The 18540-nt window shown below is 45.3% G+C and overlaps 1 long non-coding RNA gene across 1 annotated transcript; it reads right to left on the bottom strand.

The window, feature by feature from the left end:
* Positions 1-4131: 4131 nt before the first annotated feature.
* Positions 4132-9556, bottom strand: LOC144135075 (uncharacterized). Its single transcript, XR_013315367.1, has 3 exons — positions 9400-9556; positions 6480-6675; positions 4132-4290 (listed from the first exon to the last, which is right to left on the bottom strand). It is a non-coding gene; the product is annotated as an uncharacterized LOC144135075 (long non-coding RNA).
* Between the last annotated feature and the right edge of the window lie 8984 nt (positions 9557-18540).

Here is an 18540-nt window from a genome sequence, read left to right as displayed (position 1 = left end):
CTAAATATGCGCAAATGAATGCAACAGCTGGTTACCCAAAGAAAAATACTGCTCCAAGTTTTCAGCAGAGGAGTAGTATGCAACATGGTTGTGCAGACTACTAGTTGAACATAACTCCGCAAATGCTAAAGAGGAGAAATACCTAATGTTATTTCTTTATACATTAAGGGTATAGAACATGCCTCATCTACAATGGGCTGAACAATGGTATGGGATGCAAATGCATATATAAACTCCTCTACAAAAGAAGTGCACAGAAAGCCCAAAACACAAATTTGTGGGTGGTCCTTTACATTTATTTATTTATTTATTTATTCATACTTGTACCTACATTCTCCCGCAGGGGAATTACAGTAGTGGGGTGTACCACAGTATTCTTCATACATTAGCGCTGAGTAAATAAATATATAAACAAGTAAAACAATAATAGAGGATAATTCAAGCACTCCGAAAGGACATAGCAAGAGCATGGAACAAAATATTAGCGGAAATGAACAATGTGAATTGAATGGAAATACATGGTAATGTCGCCGCGCACACAAAAATTTGCTAAGTTTAAAACGTGCTAAAGTGAACAAATGTTTCCCCCACTATGTCGACATAAGACCCCTACATACATACAGACAGAAAATCGACATACAGACCGCGAAAATTAGTGCTAAACCAGAGCAGCCTTTAGCGCAAAAGAAAATTCTGAATCGGATGTTGCCCCAGCTATGTCGTGGGGAAGATTATTCTATGCACTGATTGTGCATGGAAAAAATAAATGTGCGAAAACTGAGGTACGCGCTGATATTTCCTTAATCTTACGCGGGTGATCTCGACGCTGGGAAATGTACGTAGGTGGTAAAAGATAAGCATCTTTGTTCAGTACGGTGCGACAATGAAATATGTCTCGTAAAAACACAAGTCGAAAAAATTCCCGGTTTGATGATACAAGAGGCCATTCTACACTACTTTTGATGTCACTGATGCTGATAAGACGCGAATAGTTGAGAGATACAAAACGGGCGGCTCAGTTCTGAAGTTTTTTCCAATCTGTTAAGAACTTGCGTATACGGGTCCCATATGACACAAGCATATTCTAGAATTGGGCGGACATTTGTTACGTAGAGCAGTTTTTCACATCTTGTGGAGCATATTTAAAGTTTCGTTTGATAAAATTTAAAGATCGGACAGCCTTCAGAGTTAAAGTGTCTACAAGCGGTTCCATGTCAAGTCGAAGCTAATTGTTACTCCAAGGTATTTTGCCCCGCTTACTTGAGAGATCATTTCAGTGTTTAAATAGTAATGTGTATTGATCGGTTTATGCTTTCGGGTAAAACGAACTTGCTTGCATTTAGACACCTTTAGATTCATAAGCCAGGAGCGACACCAGGATGAAATACAGTTGAGGTCATTTTGAAGTTCTATCCAGCCCGAATCATGTTTTATTTCTCGGTACAAGACGCAATCATCAGCGTACAATATAATTTTGGAGGTTATACCGTAGCCAATGCCATTTACGTAGATCAGAAACAGTAGTGGGCCGAGAACTGTCCCCTGGGACACACCTGGAAGCACGGAAACGTCTGTCGACTGTGATCCATTAATCAAGACCTTTTGACTGCGTCCTGTCAAATAATTTTGTATCCAACAAAGTACATTGAGCGCAAAGCAGAGAAAAGATAACTTGTGCATAAGCCTAATAAATATTGTAAAGAGATGATCTCTTTTTAAGTGCCATATAAAACCTATTACCAGATATGTGCAGATACATAACTTTCCCCAGAGGAGTAACTTATGCTGCATACAAAGTGAAGGTGTCTAAAGGTGAAGACATCTGCTAACTCCACGCATTACCGACATTTAAGCGCAAGTTGAAAGCATCACAGAGGAGCAAAACGTGCACTTACAGCTTGATGCCGTAGTTTGTTTACAAGGTTCATAATTTCTGACGGCACAGATGTCCTGGAACATTTCACACCTTTCCGCCTGCTTCCATTCGGGGGATTTATGTCAAAGTGCTTGTAGGCAAAGGAAAAGAAGACATGCTTTACATTATCGCCCTTTGCATCAACAATTTTTTAATGTTATTTTCTCACTTGATTAATCCTTTAATACGTGTTCACTGCTCAAAAATGTAAACACAGATGTAGGTCTCAAATGTATCATTATGCACAGTGACCGCAGGAAAGCGTGTGTGTGTGCAGACCACGTGTATATAATTTGCAAGACACTTTTTTGTTTGCCCCCTCCTCTGCAGTCTTTGCTTAGGGCCATTAAATCACTTAAATAAACAAGCAGCACTTTTGAAGAATCACCAATGTTTATAGTAGTGATATCGAAACCAAGTATTCAGAAATGTCTACATCGAACACACCAATTATCCCCTTGAAATTCTTCTGTAAAAGTACAGGGAAGTCGCAATGTATACCGAATTCCTATTTCTTAACGGAGCTCTTCAGTCACTTTCCGTGCGCACAGACGGGTCGGTTGTGCGGTTTTGGGAACCTTCTGATAGTGCTAGCACTGTAAAACCGCATGCAGAGGTTAACGTGGCATGTGCTTGAGGGTGGCCTTAGGTGTCGTGGAGTCACTTCTCATGCCCCATCACTGTTATGCTGTTAAGTCAAGCTAACTAAAGCCTAGAGTCTAGAGGCGGCCCTCATTTGCTTCGCTGATGATGGCGTTGCTGGAGGGAGCCAACTGTGTCTTCATTTTAATGAATGATTATGCTATTTGTGGTGCAATGGCAACAGAATTGGACCTTTTAAAAGAAACAGTCCCTAAGCACCGCACGCTACAGTTTTGATACTAAGCAAGTTAAGCCGACCAATGCCTAGCGAGTGGTGCACTGCCAGCACGCTGGTGGGTGGCACATTACTGCAAGAAGGACATCATTGGATTGAGTCAAATGTACTCTTGCGTCTAGGTCATAGGCGAGCTTATCATTAATACTGTCATGACCGTAGGCAAGGACGAAGTGCTGTGCATGTAAGACGACGAGGACGGAATGTGTGTTCTGGCATTGGGCTGCTCGCCAGTTTGTTGCTCGGATCTTTGGTGGGCTCACCCTGTACATGCCTTCAATCTTTTTTTGTAAATATATTTTCCTCATCACGTTACATAATATCAAATTGTTCTGCATTCTCTTTAGAGTTCAATATATCCCGGTTAGACTGCAATACAGCTTTTTTCTCATGCCAGGAAGTTGAGACGTCAGTATTCAGGCTTAGTTATGTCTCCATAATTGAGCTCAAGTATATCCCACAGAGCTGACAGTTATATCAGCATCAGACACTACTAGCCTGCCCAGACATTTTTCATTTCCTTAAGGCGCAGCATGTGGACACAAGTGAGCAACTTAATTTCCTGTTGGTAGCTATTCTTTGGAAGAGCTGTGCAGTAAATTGTGTATACAAAGAAAAGTATAAGAGGCAGATGTAGCATTGGACAAATGACGTAAAGTAACTATTGTGTACATGAGAAGCTTCAGATGCCAAAGATTTATGCTGTCAAAGGCTGCAGTGATTTCCTCTGTTATATATCAGCAATACAGTACGAAAAGCAGTGGCCGGATTTTACACTGAGGACCTATGAGAAAGAATTAACCCAAATCAAGCTGTTCGAGCTCTTCCTAAGAACACCTGGCAAATTTTTTAGCAGTATTACAACGGTGTAAAACAGATGGTCGTACAGCAGCCTGTGATGCAGTGAGGCTGCAAAGAGCCAAGAATATGCACGTGCACTCAAAGTGCTTGCAAAGTGCTTGCCATTTTCATCCTCGTTCTCCGCTCTGCTATGTCACACAGCACTGTACGGCGGTTGATCAGCGCTGTAGTGGTACTGTCAACGAACGGGCCGTGTGTACAGCAGGTTCAGCTTGCCAAAGCAGTGCAATGCATATTTGGAGGCACACAGAAAAACTACGCACTGGGAACTGCAACCTACACCAGGCAAGGTGTAGAAAAAATCAAAATAAGCTAGTCAGTGGTCGGTGCATAAAATACATTTTCAGCTAAGAAAAATATCCTAGAAGGCAAAATGCTCCTTATTAAAATGGCTACAAGATCTGCGATTATACTGTCAGAATTACTAGGAAAAGAAGTTGGCCCCAAAGACTTTAAACATGGGGCACTTACCTTCGTACTAATTCGAGGGTTATGACAGCACCATCTGGGTACTCCACATTCATCATGTAGTATAATATGAAGGCAGTACATGCTGCTTTAGTGAAGTCCCTTGCTTCCGAGAAAGTGATTTCGTTCTCACAACAAAGCACTTTTCGCTGTATATGCTTCCTGTAAACTGAAGAGCCACATTTAAAAGACTTGAAAATTTTGAATCCACGCAGTGTTTATTCCTTTTTTGCTGAGTCCTGAACCATTAGTTATCTTTAAATAAAAGTCCAAGAAGCCAATTCCTAGCAATGGCAAACAGAAGAAAATAAGATTAGACTATTGGCTGCGAGGCAAAGTCGTTACGGTGGTGTATTAATTCCATAGTAATTTGTTACACACAGGATAAGGCCCATGCTAGAATTTTACCTTCGAGATGAAATGTAGTCCTCATTTACAACTATGAGGCATGCAACCTGGGCAGGTGTTACCTTCGCTGCAAGAAGAACATCATTTATTTGCTTTAATGTATACACAAGGCGCCAAACTGGATCATCTATGTCTGCCACTTTGGTGCCAATGTAGAGAGGCAGCAGCTTAAGCGGAGTGCAATTGTGCATTCCATGTCCAGAAAGCCTAAAGCCCTGCCTGAGCACTTTTGCAGGCTTATTGCGCAAGCCAAGGTTGGTATATTTTATTCTTGATATCCTGTTGTTCAGGTAATCATATGTGAACCAGGATTTCTTATTCACAAAATAATGAATATATAATGCCACATTATGCTTAACCACCCCCTCAATGAGGTCATGTGCAATGCATGGCGGCAGTCTAGAATTGCACACATGAAAAAACTTAAGGGCATGGAACGGAGGCTGTTCAACAATACCACCGTTACTGTTAGTTGAGACACTTCCTGCAATGCGCTCGACGCATTCATCATAATGCTGAGGCGTTCACTATTCCCCAGTCGCAAGAGGTTCCTGCTCAAAATCAGAGCGAGTAGCAAGGCAGAACCGGCAAAAGTAAGCGCTTGTGATAAAATTCCGTGCAAAGCCGCCAATGCCATGACTGCCAAGGTTGTCTCCCATTAGAAAGTCTAGCCGCACATCATGATGGGCTCCACTGATCAACACTCCTGACCTCTCAAGACCGACCATGTCCTCTATAAGTGGCTGCAACACCTTTGCCAACCCAAATTCTTTTATATCCTACTGGCGGCAAAGCAAAACCATTTGCGTGGCTTCCACACAAGACCTACAGTACAAAGGCACATTTCCAAGTGTCAGGTACACATGCAGCAGCTTAGAATCTCCCTTCGCGGAACCTAGAGGGTTTGCAATTTCAAATTCATCTTGATAGAACAAAATTCGTTTCAATTTACCTTCCCTGTTTTAGAAAGGCTCACATGAAATGTAACCTTCCAACCATTCTTCAGAAGTCGTATTCTTCTCACTGCTTACTTGAGACATTGAGAATTTAATGAGGCTTTCAGCTGGCACAGAGTGATATATAGACTCATTATTCTGTCAGTTGAGGCTTAGAGACACTTCGACTGGTTCTATAAAGTTGAAGTTTTTTTTATACAAGTTGCGGCGGCAGTATGATGACCTCAGAGTTGTAGACATCCCACTATGAAGCGCGCCCTTTGCAAACACTGATCAAATTTTCACAAGTACGTCTTCTGGAACGTCAACCAGGCCCTCCAGTGAAATCTGATTGCTCAAGGTATGCAATGTATCAAACTCCTTAACTATGGTTCTGGCTGGCAAATGATGTTGCGTTTCCAGTTTAAGCAGAAACTGGTCAAGGTGGGTAGTGAAGAGGTTTCTTCTTGAGGGGTTGCTAGCACTGGCCCCCACGCTACATACACTATTTGTATCAGTGGCTGATGACTGTCAACTGTGGTCAGCTTCTGCCATGCTCTCTGGCTCCAATTCCAGATGAGCAGCAGAGGGCTAAGTGCTTTCTAAAACACCTCTGCCTTTTCGGTGGTACCTTGAGACAAGTGTTCTGAATGAACCAGCTGTTCTCAACACACCCAGTAAAGGGGCATACAACTGCTTCAGCTCAGTTGCTCAAGTGGCTGGCCACATGACACAGAAATTGAGAGGCCGCTATCAGAGTCAAGGCGTGGTTTCTTATGATGCCTCGAGGGATAGCTCCTAAAGCTTCCATAATTACGAAACAGCACCACATGAACCGACCGGGCAAGGTGCACCAGCCACTACGCTACTGTGAAACTTGAAATGGTCGAACTAGAGTGACAAAGACTGGAAACTGACTACAAACACTACAAGAGGGCATATTTGATTAGTGACGAGCACTAAACACATCTACACAGAAAGAACATGCATCATGAAACATTACGGTCACACTCACCCAAAGCAGTTTGGGTTCCACTGGGATTGCTGGTGGGTTCCACAAGAGCCAGAATCAGCGCAAGAAATGTCCTTGACGGCTTTGTACAGAAGCACTGATTGAAGCTTCTGGTAGCAACTGCTCATCCAATCAGCCCCTCAGAATGAAACTCGGGATCACAGTCGAAGCTGCAGTCCCCAGGGGTTCTAAACACGGGCTTTGTAATTAAAGAAAAATAGCAGATTAGGGCGAGTAGTCATTTCCTATATATAGTGTAGTGCACACAGCACGTTAACTTTCACAGAAAAAAAATATATTGCTTGCTTTTAAAAAGTAATTGCAGGGGGACAGGCTGAAAGTGCCTAAGGAGGCTCATGTCACTCTGCTGCCATCCTGAGGAGAGCGCGTACCTCGCCCTCCGAAGGAACCATTCGTTGGTCATCAGTGGGAGCTGTTTCTACAAAGCTACCTTCCATACATTCCTATTTTTTAAACAAACACATGCTTGTAAATTATGAGCGATCATGATGAATATGTACAGATGATGACGATGGTCGCACAGTTTGCTTAAAACAGCGCTATTCGAACATAGGCTATACAACAAGAATTCGGACCATGCCTAATCGAGTGCAGCAAATTGAAAAGCACCTGTGTGCTCGGGGTTTCTTTTTTTTCTGCTGTCGCATATCTTTCAGCATCACCCATATGAAGTAGGTAGCCACGGCCATCATTTTCGTGCTCATGACGACTTGTAACGCACAAAGGTATTGAACTCAGTTTTTCGGTCAGCGTTATTCACACTAAAGTGTACATACTGTGGGAACCGGTTCACCGTTACATTGTTGCCGCTCATGAAGTGGTGGTATGTGGGATTCAACGTTCTGAAGCGACACACGGGCTATGAGTAGAAGTTGGAATTTTTCGTTAGAACCGAAAATGGTCATTATTGGCATGCAGGGTATAGCTATATTAGGGTGCAGTTGGCAATACTGGGCCACGGTCTGCAATGCCCTGTATTATTCCGCCGGACAATTGCAACAGCGATCAAAATCAGTTTCTCAATGTCTGACTTTCCAAAAAAAAAAGAGCTGCCATAAATCTAGAGCTTTAATTTTTTTCTTGGGGGAAAGGCACGAAGACGCGGACGTCCATATTTTGACTACATATAACTCAGCTTCCGCAAAACAAATTTAAAAAATTCTAGCTGGAGGATATTTGTGAAGCTGCATTTTTTCACATACAGCAACATTATTGAGAGTCCCTTTCTGAGGTTAAGTTGTCTCCAACTATAATTGGCTGTTGCGTAAGTTACGCATTGTCAATATTTATGAGTAAATAGGGAAGCGAGAGTCGTGATGCGACCGCGCTATCGTTACATAAGCACCTTAGGTGTGTGATTTGATGTATTGCGCCGTTTGCTTACATGCGTCTATGGACCGGAAAAGCCCCGCCTCCTCGCCACCTGCTAGTTAAATAATGATTTTTTTTTCTTTTTCACCACATCAGAGCTCAGTCAGTTAAGGGATTTTTTTCTTCTGCATCTAGGACAGTGACACAAAACCGTGCATGGCCGTCACGAAAAACTACCATGTTCTGGCTGAGCAGCATTTCCATTGCTGCCATCATCACGCAGACCATACTCGATCAAACCAGTGCGACAACCCAATGACAATGTGTCAGACTAGCTCTTAGAAGTATACTTCCACTTCTTTTTTCGTCTCTCAGCTCTCATTTAAACTCTGCTACATTTTTAATGACGACAACAATTCCTCCTATATGCACCGCTCGAAGTACCACCATCGTCTCCTTAATTACTGGTGGAAAGACTGTTCAAGCTGACCAAAACGCCGAGACAGACTCTAAGTGACTTCTGAACACAATGGACTGCCGCATTAAATCAACAAATATAGTCAGTCTTCATTAATAGAAAAATAATATTCACCAAAGAAAAAATACATGCGTTCTGGAATAAACATCGAAAAAAGTCTGCCAAATTTTCATAACTAATAGCTGAAATGTCCAACAGATAGCTATGCAAGATACTTTAGTGAAAAGCTCCGTGCGCTGACATTGCAGAGCACACCGGCGGAGTCGCATGTAGTGGGATATGTTAACTATGGACTGGTTCTTGAACACTTGAGAGACATTTTTTAAGGGAAAACAAAAAAAAAAACGGGACTGTATTACAGAACTGAGTGTTCGAAAGGTCAGGTCTTTACAGGGTGGTCTACAATTCTCTTCTGACCTGACTCGACGCATGTAAGCTGTCTTCGTCATCTTACTCTCCTCGTCGCCCCCCCCCCCCCCCCCCCCGAGTTCGCCAAGCGCAGGAGCCGTCTCGAATTCACCGCGGACGTGCCATGTACGGCCGTGCGGTGTCTATGCGGAACCTCGCTTTTGTTCCCTCCATTCGCGTTCGTGGCCACCTCTGAAAGACGCCAATATTTCTCGCCAGGCTGCAAACCCGTGACGAGAAGACAGCCGAGCTATGTGCCTATACTCTGGTGTTAGGCCTGTTTACATCTGACGCGAGATGGGCACCATTATTTTTATTTCTTTTTAACCTCCCACACTATATAATCTCACGGCGGCCATCGACTGTGCTGATCACCGCTGCCTGAACTGTCTCACGTGGATCGCGAAGACGCGACGACCAGCCGGCACGGCAACCGTGGCTTTATGTCATAAGATCCGCGAAGCAGCGAAGTGCACACAAAGCGGCGGGTAAAATGAGACGCGCGCTGGGACGTTGTGCGTGGCTCGCTCTCATGGACGACCTTGTTATGGATTCGATGTGCATTTACTACATGAACAAATAGCAAGGTTGGCGCAACACATCGCGAAGCGAGCACGTTTATGGCTCTCAACGAGGGAGCCGGCGCTATGAAAGCGATGCAGCATTGCACACCACATCTGATCACGCTACCAAACTGACCCTTACCTTGTCGCGAAGAACAGAATGCTCCAAAAGGAAGCAGGCTCACTCCGGGCTGCTCGTTGAGGAGAAAAGGTCGTCCCGAGGTGAGTGCAAAGACTGCGTTGCTTTGAGGCGGGGAACGAAGAGACGTGCACACCAAACAACGCGCTCTATATTGGCGACGCCATGTACAATATAGCCAAACTTTTCCTTCCTTCATGACCATAGCCAAGTTATAGCCAAGTCATGTCGCCATATGTTAAAGCGCACATGGATAAATGGAAGGAAGATAGCAGCGTCTCCTTCGATGTGGGGTGGTCGCAGATGCTTTTGCGCTCTTTTACTGCTCGCATCAACGTTGCTACACTGTGGAAGGACAAAATACGGACCGAATACGGACGAATCGTCTGTTTTCGCCAAACGGCAGACGTCGTAACCTACTTAAGGACCATTCCCCCAAAAAGTTACGGAAATTTCTTGCAGTGATATATATATATATATATATATATATATATATATATATATATATATATATATATATATATATATATATATATATATATATATATATATATATATATATATATATATATATATATATATATATATATATATATAAAATCACGAAAAATTGAAGAAACATAACAGGATTTAATTCGAAAAAGGCTGGTCCTCCAGCCGAAACGTCGTGAATTAAATCCTGTTATGTTTCTGCAATTTTTGGTGATTTTATATTATATTGACCAAATCAGCTGCCAGAAATCACTTTTGGTATATATATATATATATATATATATATATATATATATATATATATATATATATATATATATATATATATATATATATATATATATATATATATATATATATATATATATATATATATATATATATATATATATATATATATATATATATATATATATATACGCCCACTGCAGAGCAAAGGCATCGCCCATGTCTCTCCAGTTAACCCTGTCCTCCTGTCCTTTGCCAGTTACGGCCACCGTATCCCCGCAAACTATCCTAGGACCTTTCATATTACATGCTGTGGTGAAAGTAATGCATGATACATAGTGATGATGCGCACAGTCGTCGCGGGCCTAGCGCGACTCGACACCACATCACCTTCCACGTCGTAGTCTTCTCTTTCGCAATATTATTCCTGGACAGCGATGATGATGATGATGTCCTGAGGTTTAATGGTCGTCACATCATCAACCTTTCTCGTTTTTTGTTTCTTTCGTGATCGTCCTGCACATCTTCATTACCCACCCCGCTAACAGTGTGTAATATTTAAACTATATACCAGACATCTAAAGCGATAAGGTAGACCGACGGATGATAACAATTAAAAGAAACAAATGGGGAAGAAATCAAAAGGCCCCGAGGGTTAAGAGCGCAGATTAAGTTGCATATACCCGCCCTCTCGGATTAATGCGAAGAAAAGAAGGAAGAGATCAGATGCCTGTTAAACTCTCGCGCCTCACGCGGCATACGTGCTCAGGAACTGCGTTCGGCGGAGGACCTCTGGCGAACGCGTCGTCCCTGCTGCACATCGTTCCAGCCCTCAAGGCTTGCCTTTCCATCCCTGGACGACAGCAACGGAAGTCATACCACGCTGCCCCCCGGCATATCGCGACGCGACGATGGTTCAGCACACCCTTAATACGAACCCGAGGGCACCGGCGAGCTGAGGGGTGGTCAACTTTCGCGCCTGGTGCAGGTGCGGAGCCTCTCTGCTTGGAGCTTGGCGCAGAAGCCGTGGATTCTGCCGACAGGTGGAGCGTTCCTGCGCTGCTGTAAGCCGCTGTTTTGGTTCCTGCTGAAATGGTGCGGCACTACCCTTCCAGGATCGATCTGCGGCATTCTCGACCGCCCGCGAGCCTCTCCGCAGCACCCTGTGTGCAGTCAGGTAAACAACACGCGGGCCAGGTTGAACGTCATGCTGGAATTGGCGTCGACATCACACGCAACGTGCTCGTTGTCAGCACCCAGCGCGCAGTGGTACTGATCTTACACCACCAGCTCCGCTATAAACGCTACCACGTCGTGCTCCTGGCTATTCCCCTCCTTGCCACTCGGCTGCCTGCTCAGCGAGCATGTTATGCAGTTGCACCTCTCGCCATCGACAATGTCGAAAAAGCGGAGAAATCTGTGGTCCTGCTGGAATATCCCGTCCAGGATGCTGCTCGAGCCTGCCGCCTTCCGACCGACCCCGCGGCGGTGCTGACGGATGCGCGCCTTCCGGCTTACCTCCATGATGTGCAAGAACCAGTGGGCCGCGCCCAAGGCCTGCCCCATGCCGCTGCTGGACACCTTCTTCCTGAGATAGACCATCCCGATGATGCACCAGGGACGCTTTCACCATCCTGCGTCTCTGTCGTCGAAGAATACGAGGAAGAACTTGTGCACACTCTGCTGGATCTCGTCCAGGCAGCTAGACGAGCGCAGCGCCCTGTGGCCGCTCTAGCTGGTGGCTCCTCTGCAGCGCCTTCACCATCTGGCTTCCCAGTCAAAAAAGAAGCGGAAGAACTCGCGTCCATTGTCGTGGAATATGAGCACGCCATGGTCGCGTAGTTCACAGCCAGCGGGACGACCGCTCCCAGCACAAAGGATGTCGGCGACCAGCAGATCAACGGACCCCTGCGCTTTCCTTATCTTCGTTGTGGCTGCGCGGCGACCGCATCTAACGGGAAGATGAACGTGTGGAGTGACCGAAGGTTCACTGCGCACACCAGATGCCACCGCCACCACGTAATGGTGTTATCGCAGCGCTGGATGCCGGACTGGTTCCGCAGTTATTGCTCTGTGTTGGCCGCACTGGTTTTTCTTAGAGCGGCGAACAGATATCCACCTCGTCGTGGTGGTTTAAAAAATTGTAACACAGTTGTAGTTTTCTTTAGAAGCAACCGAAAATTACTTTCAGGACTTTGTCGTCGGCAAACTGGTTCCGGGAGCGATCTATAAAATGCTCAGTTTTCATATAGGAAGCGTTGGCCTTGATGTCTGCTTACGCCACGCCGCCAGCACGACAGCGATGAACGCTTCGACCACCAGCTCCGGAACGATAGACAGCGCCTCGGGGCGCTAGTGAGCTTAGATAAACGAGGCCAATACGTGTATTCATAATCGCCAGATGTAAGTTCCTTATATGTCGGTATTTTTCATTCTATCATATGACCTGAGTGCACTGTACCCGTGCTGACGGGTACAGTGCAGTGTTTTGCCGCGAACTTTCTTTATACCACTAAGTGGCCTCACAGAATATCGTTCTATGGCGCAGTGCGGTGTCAACTAATCATGATTTAGCTATGGATCTCTCTGCTGCAGAACCAGCAAATCATGCTAGATCAGTCGCCAGTTGTCACTTGTTGTCAATAGGTGTTTTGTGCTCTAGCCTCCCAGAAACGTATAGAATAACTGAAAGGTCACAACTTCCATACGGTGTCTATAGGTGGGTCGGCGGCTTTGGTTTAGGAAGCCAGCGCAAGGAACCCTGACATTTAGTACAGGCAGCGCTGTAGCAACAAGAGCGCAGAATTCTACTGAGTACATGATCCCCAAAATTTGCTTAAATCGGATTTCCAGCGCCTGGAATTTGTTTTGTGCGTGTGCTGGCTTACTTTACCAGAGAGTAAAAGAATGGACATTAGGAACTTCATACGGGGGTGGTTTGTTGAATCAGCTAAATTGTGTGATAGTTCGACTCGAAATATTGCCATATTTCTGACGCACAGTGCGCTGGGCTTGAAATGGTAAGTTCCGAAGTTTCTTAACACAGCGCATAAGAATAAGCAAACGCATGAGCGAACAGTAAGCAAACCGGACAGCACGTTGCATGTTTTCACTGCTGCACACACTTCTTTTTATGATGAAGCAGCCAGCTTGGGATTGTCCTGCGTGCGGAAACGCGGAAAACTGTGGCTGTCATACAGCGCCAACCTCCTTCATCGAAGCCCATCATATAATAATAATAATAATAATAATAATAATAATAATAATAATAATAATAATAATAATAATAATAATAATAATAATAATAATAATAATGATGATGATGATAATAATAATAATAATAATAATAATAATAATAATAATAATAATAATAATAATAATAATAATAATAACTTCTTTATTTCCATCAGTGATGGAGGAGACTGCGAATAAAAGTCGCTTTAGAGGCAAGCGACTTGACTAGAGCCCGCAGCCTCCTTTACAAGGCAAACAGCGATTGACCAGGAGATATGTATAGCAATTGACCACATGTGAAATTGGCACAAAAAATAAACGCAAAAACACAATTACTCGCTGGTCAATTTAAATACTGCATACGACGCCGTGTTGCGAAGGCGAGAAGAACTGGAAGGCGCCTGTTTAAGTGGACATATATACTTATTGTCCGTGATAACGATCAGGATTTCTGCGCCGACAGCTGTGCATGGTACTGTCTCCCGCGTAGGAAATAATGAAGGTTACACCTTTCGCTTCAGAACAGTTGAAACACGATTGCGAAGAGCGGCAGTTGTAGGGATAACGCCGGGGAAGGGGCAAATAATGTGTGTTTTGTATATTTCGCGAAGTATTTTGGTCTAAGGGGCATGTCACATGCCCAGCTATCCTTACCGCCTTCTTATGCGCATATCTTCCTCTGACTGCCAGGAACGCTTGGCTTACGTGTAGGGCCAGTTTGATCAACAGCTGCCCCAGGAAGTTGTTTTGAGCACAAAATGGTTGTCTTGTGACTAAAACCAGTTATCTCTCTTCAGAACAAGAGATCACCTAGTTCAGGTGGGCTGTGGTGGTGGGTAAATCTACCAGTGTTATTCATTCGTTTCTGAGGAGGCCGATATCCCTGAGTGGTCCTGTTAATTATTTCCTTGCGATTGCTTTGTTCCTTGACCGTGCTTGACAGTGTACCTGCCTACTTGCCGCGGCTAACCCCGCCCTTCAATGCGACAGTCAAAAGAGGCAGTGCCCAGTGCTGTCAAAATACCAGCCAACCGTCAAGGCCTTGACCGTTTGTGAATTTGATACCTAGCCTCTTGTCTTTCGTTGCCGATTCGGAAGCTAACGACGTCTTTGTTCAACTGCATGCCATTATTTTTTCTTTTTTTCTGCGATGAGTGACACATGCTGTATTGTGATCAGAGAGAGAGAGAGCCGTTTTGGTTGCTATTTCCGAATGCTGCTTGTTTGTTTGTTTTTCAAGGTCGGTTCCAAGCTCCAGCAATTGACGCGCAAAGCTCTAGAACTCGCCGTGCGATTATATTGCCTACATGTCATATAAACATCCTCATAAATCAAACTTGCTAGCACTGAATGTTCCCATATTTGACCCGCGTGCAGGATACTCCCATGATATCAAGTGAAACCTCAAAATGTTGAGAAAATTTGCTAGCACCACACAGTCAGTGTCTTCCGCACAATTATGTCCATTAAATAAATATAGTTTACTACAGCAATGTGAATTCATTTATAGGCAAGAAATGGTCTTATTCTTGTTATCCTGTAGAATATATCTCAAAGTGGACGAATCGAGGAACCCACAAATTGGTCTAGTTGATCTTGGTGCAGTCGGCAGTGGTACAAGAACATAAACAAAATCACAAAGGAAAAAATTACTCAAAATATGTATTTATTTCATGCTGTCAAGTTTATAAGAAATAAGAGATAATGTTTAATTTACGAGAAGCGTAAAAAATTAGATATAGAGCTTTTGAGAGAAGATCTCAGTCACATTTTCCTTCTTTTTTATACGAGAGAAAACATTCCATCTGCAGGTTCATTTGGTGCGTCACATGTTCCCCGGTATTCTGGCGCAACAGAGGCACGTCGCATCGAAGTGCGGCATATGGTTATATTACCAACATCGCATTTACCACTTAAACTAATGTAAAATTTAGCACTCCATAGTCATAGCCGAGGGTTCCACGAAAGTTCGTCGGGTCAGGCATAGAAACTGAACAAGTTGAAGGTTCTATTGTAATTGAAACTGTCGGTTACACTTTCCTGCACATATTCGAAATGAAGCATCCACATGCAGGTGCACACACAGAGAATGTTTCATTATTGAAACCGTTATATACATTGCACGAAGAGACTACCGGATCGGCTTGATGTTTTTCTGTAGCCCGAAGCACCGCTTAAAAATAAACAAACGTATCTATAGGATTTAGCTCAGACTGGCCATTTTCTCCAATACGTTCTGCAGTACGCTGCTGCACTTCTGAAACGTACAATATCTCCCTTGCAAAGAAGAATGTGTGTGCGCAACCACTCGTCACCAGTCACTTCTTTTTTTATTTATCAGGTCAGATTTTATTGTTTTTTGTAGGCGCGATAGGCGTCCGTGTTGAGAAGGCACCCTCACGAGTTGTGCGAGTTTTTCTTGAGACTTGGTCAGAAAAAGCAAGTGGGATCGATGCTTCCAAACGTAGCCACCTGGCCGCACGCCAATGCAAGGTCATAGGTCTTCATCTGGTTCATCCCCGATTGTTATCCACGAACGACAGAAAAACATGGGTTGCGCATCGATTCAGGAGCAAAAGGCACTAAAGAAAAATGAGCTGACTGTCTCTTTTTTACATGTTCGAAAGGCGTTTTAAATACTCTGAATGTGTGTGGCTTCCTGAAGCTGCACCCATCAGTTCAACGGTATTATGGGCATTAAAACAAGTATCCTTGCCATCTAATAACTCATATTCAATCCAGTGCTACATTCGGCCTGCATTACTGCGCATTCAATGGATAGGGAACAAATACATTTGTTGTTTTGCTGTTGTGCCAGCTCATAATAGGACAAGGGGGAGTAGCCACACAAAGCCTGATATTAACGGGCAGAATGTTGGCACCGAGAAAAAATTACAAAAAGAGCAGCGATTTCTTCTTCCCTGCCTGCTCTTCATCCTCCGTAAAATGCTTGGCGTCGTTATCTGAGAAGGTGGCACGTACGCACACAAGTATTCTCATAATCATCAACCTGACTACGCCCACTGCAAGGCAAAGACCTCACTCATGTCTCTCCAGTTAACCCTGTCCTTTGCCAGTTGCGGCCACTGTAACCCCGCAAAGTATCCGAGGACGTTTCATGTTACATGCTGTGGTGAAAGTAATACATTATACTCAGTGATGATGTTCACAGTCATCGTGGGCCTAGCGCGACTCGACACCGCACCACCTCCCGCGTCGTAGTCGTCTTCTGTCTTGCAATATTATTCCTGGACGCCGACGATGATGATGTCCTAAGGTTTAATCGTCGTCACCTCATCAATCTTTCCTCTTTTTTTTCTTGATCGCTTTATAATTCTTCAGGACCTACCCAGATAACAGTGTGTAATATTTAAACTATATACCAGACATCTAAAGCTACAAGGTTGACCGACGGATGATAACCATTAAAAAAGGGGAGAAGAAATTAAAGGCCCCGAGCGTTAAGAGCACAGTTTGGTTTGCATATTCCCGCTCTCTCGGATAGATGCGAAGACAAGAAGGAAGAGATCGGATGCCTGTTAAGCTCTCGCGCCTCACGCGGCATACGTGCCCAGGAACTGCGTTCGGCGGAGGACCTCTGGCGAACGCGTCCTCCCTGCTGCGCATTGTTCCGGCCCTCAAGGCTTGCGTCTCCATCCCTGGACGACAGCAACGGAAGTCATACCACGCTGCCCCCCGGCATATCGCGACGCGTCGACGGTTCAGCACACCCTTAATACGAACCCGAGGGCACCGGCGAGCTGCGGGGTGGACAACTTTCGACGCCTGGTGCAGGTGCGGAGCCTCTCTGCTTGGAGCCTTGCGCAGAAGCCGTGGATTCTGCCGACAGGTGGAGCGTTCCTGGCCTACTGTAAGCCGCTGTTTTGGTTCCTGCTGAAATGGTGCGGCACTACCATTCCAGGATCGGGCTGCAGCATTCTCGACCGCCCGGGAGCCTCTCTGCCGCAACCCGTGCGCTGTCAGAGCGGCCAGTGGCCTACATCGGGACGTGCGCTGAACATGCTGACACCGCAGGGTTTCCTCATCTTGCCAGCGCACCGGATAACACTCCGCAGTTCTTCCAGGTACTGAAGCACCGCCTAGGCTTAGAGAGTAAGAAAGAAAACATCGCTAAGCTCATTCAGGGTGATATGCCTCGCCCTGAAGGTAAACAACACGCAGGCCAGGTGGAACGTCACGCTGGGATTGGCGTCGACATCACACGCAACGTGCTCGTTGTCAGTACCCAGCGCATAGTGGTGCTGATCTTACACGACCAGCACCACTATGAAAACTACCAAGTCGTGTTCCTGGCTATTCCCCTCCTTGCCACTCGGATGTCAGCTCTACGTGCATGTTATGCAGTTGCACCTCTCGCCCTCAACAAGGTCGAAAGACCGGAGAAGTCTGCGGTCCTGCTGGAAGATCTCGTCCAGGTCGCTGCTCGAGACTGCTGCCTCTCAACCAACCCCGCGGCGGTGTTGATGGATGCGCGCCTTCCGTCTGACCTCCAAGATGTGGACGAACCAGTGGGCCCCGCCCAAGGCCTGCCACATGCCGCTGCTGGATCCCTGCTTCATGATACCGACCATCCTGATGATGCACCCGGGACGCTTTCACCATCCTGCGTCTCTGGCGTCGGAGATTACGAGGAAGAACTTGTGCACACTCTGGTGGGTCTCGTCCAGGCAGCTAGTCGACCGCAGCGCCCTGTGGCCGGCCGTGCTGGTGGCTCGCCTGCAGCGCCTTCACCATCTGGCTTCCACTTCAAAAAAGAAGCGGAAGAACTCGCGTCTCTTGTCATGCAATATGAGCACGCCACAGGCGCGTAGGTCACAGCCAGCGGGACGACCGGGCCCAGTACAGAGGATGTCGGCGAGCAGCAGAGCAACGGACGCCTGCGCTTGCCTCATCTTCGTTGTGGCTGCGCGGCGACTGCATCTAACGGGAAGATGAACGTGTGCAGTGACCGAAGATACACTGCGCACATCAGGCGCCGCCGCCACAACGTGATGGTGCTATCGCAGCGCTGGTAGCCGGACTGGTTCCCCTGTGACTGCTGTGAACCCGCCGCATTGATTTTTGGTAGAGCGGCGGACATATATCGACCTTTTCGTGGTGGTTTAAAAAATTGTAACACAGGTGTAGTTTTCTTTAGAAGAAACTGAAATTTACTTTCACGACTTTGTC

This window comes from Amblyomma americanum, chromosome 1, assembly GCF_052857255.1.
Source record: "Amblyomma americanum isolate KBUSLIRL-KWMA chromosome 1, ASM5285725v1, whole genome shotgun sequence".
Taxonomy (NCBI): Eukaryota; Metazoa; Arthropoda; class Arachnida; order Ixodida; family Ixodidae; genus Amblyomma; species Amblyomma americanum.
This window is presented reverse-complemented; position numbering and strand designations above follow the sequence as displayed.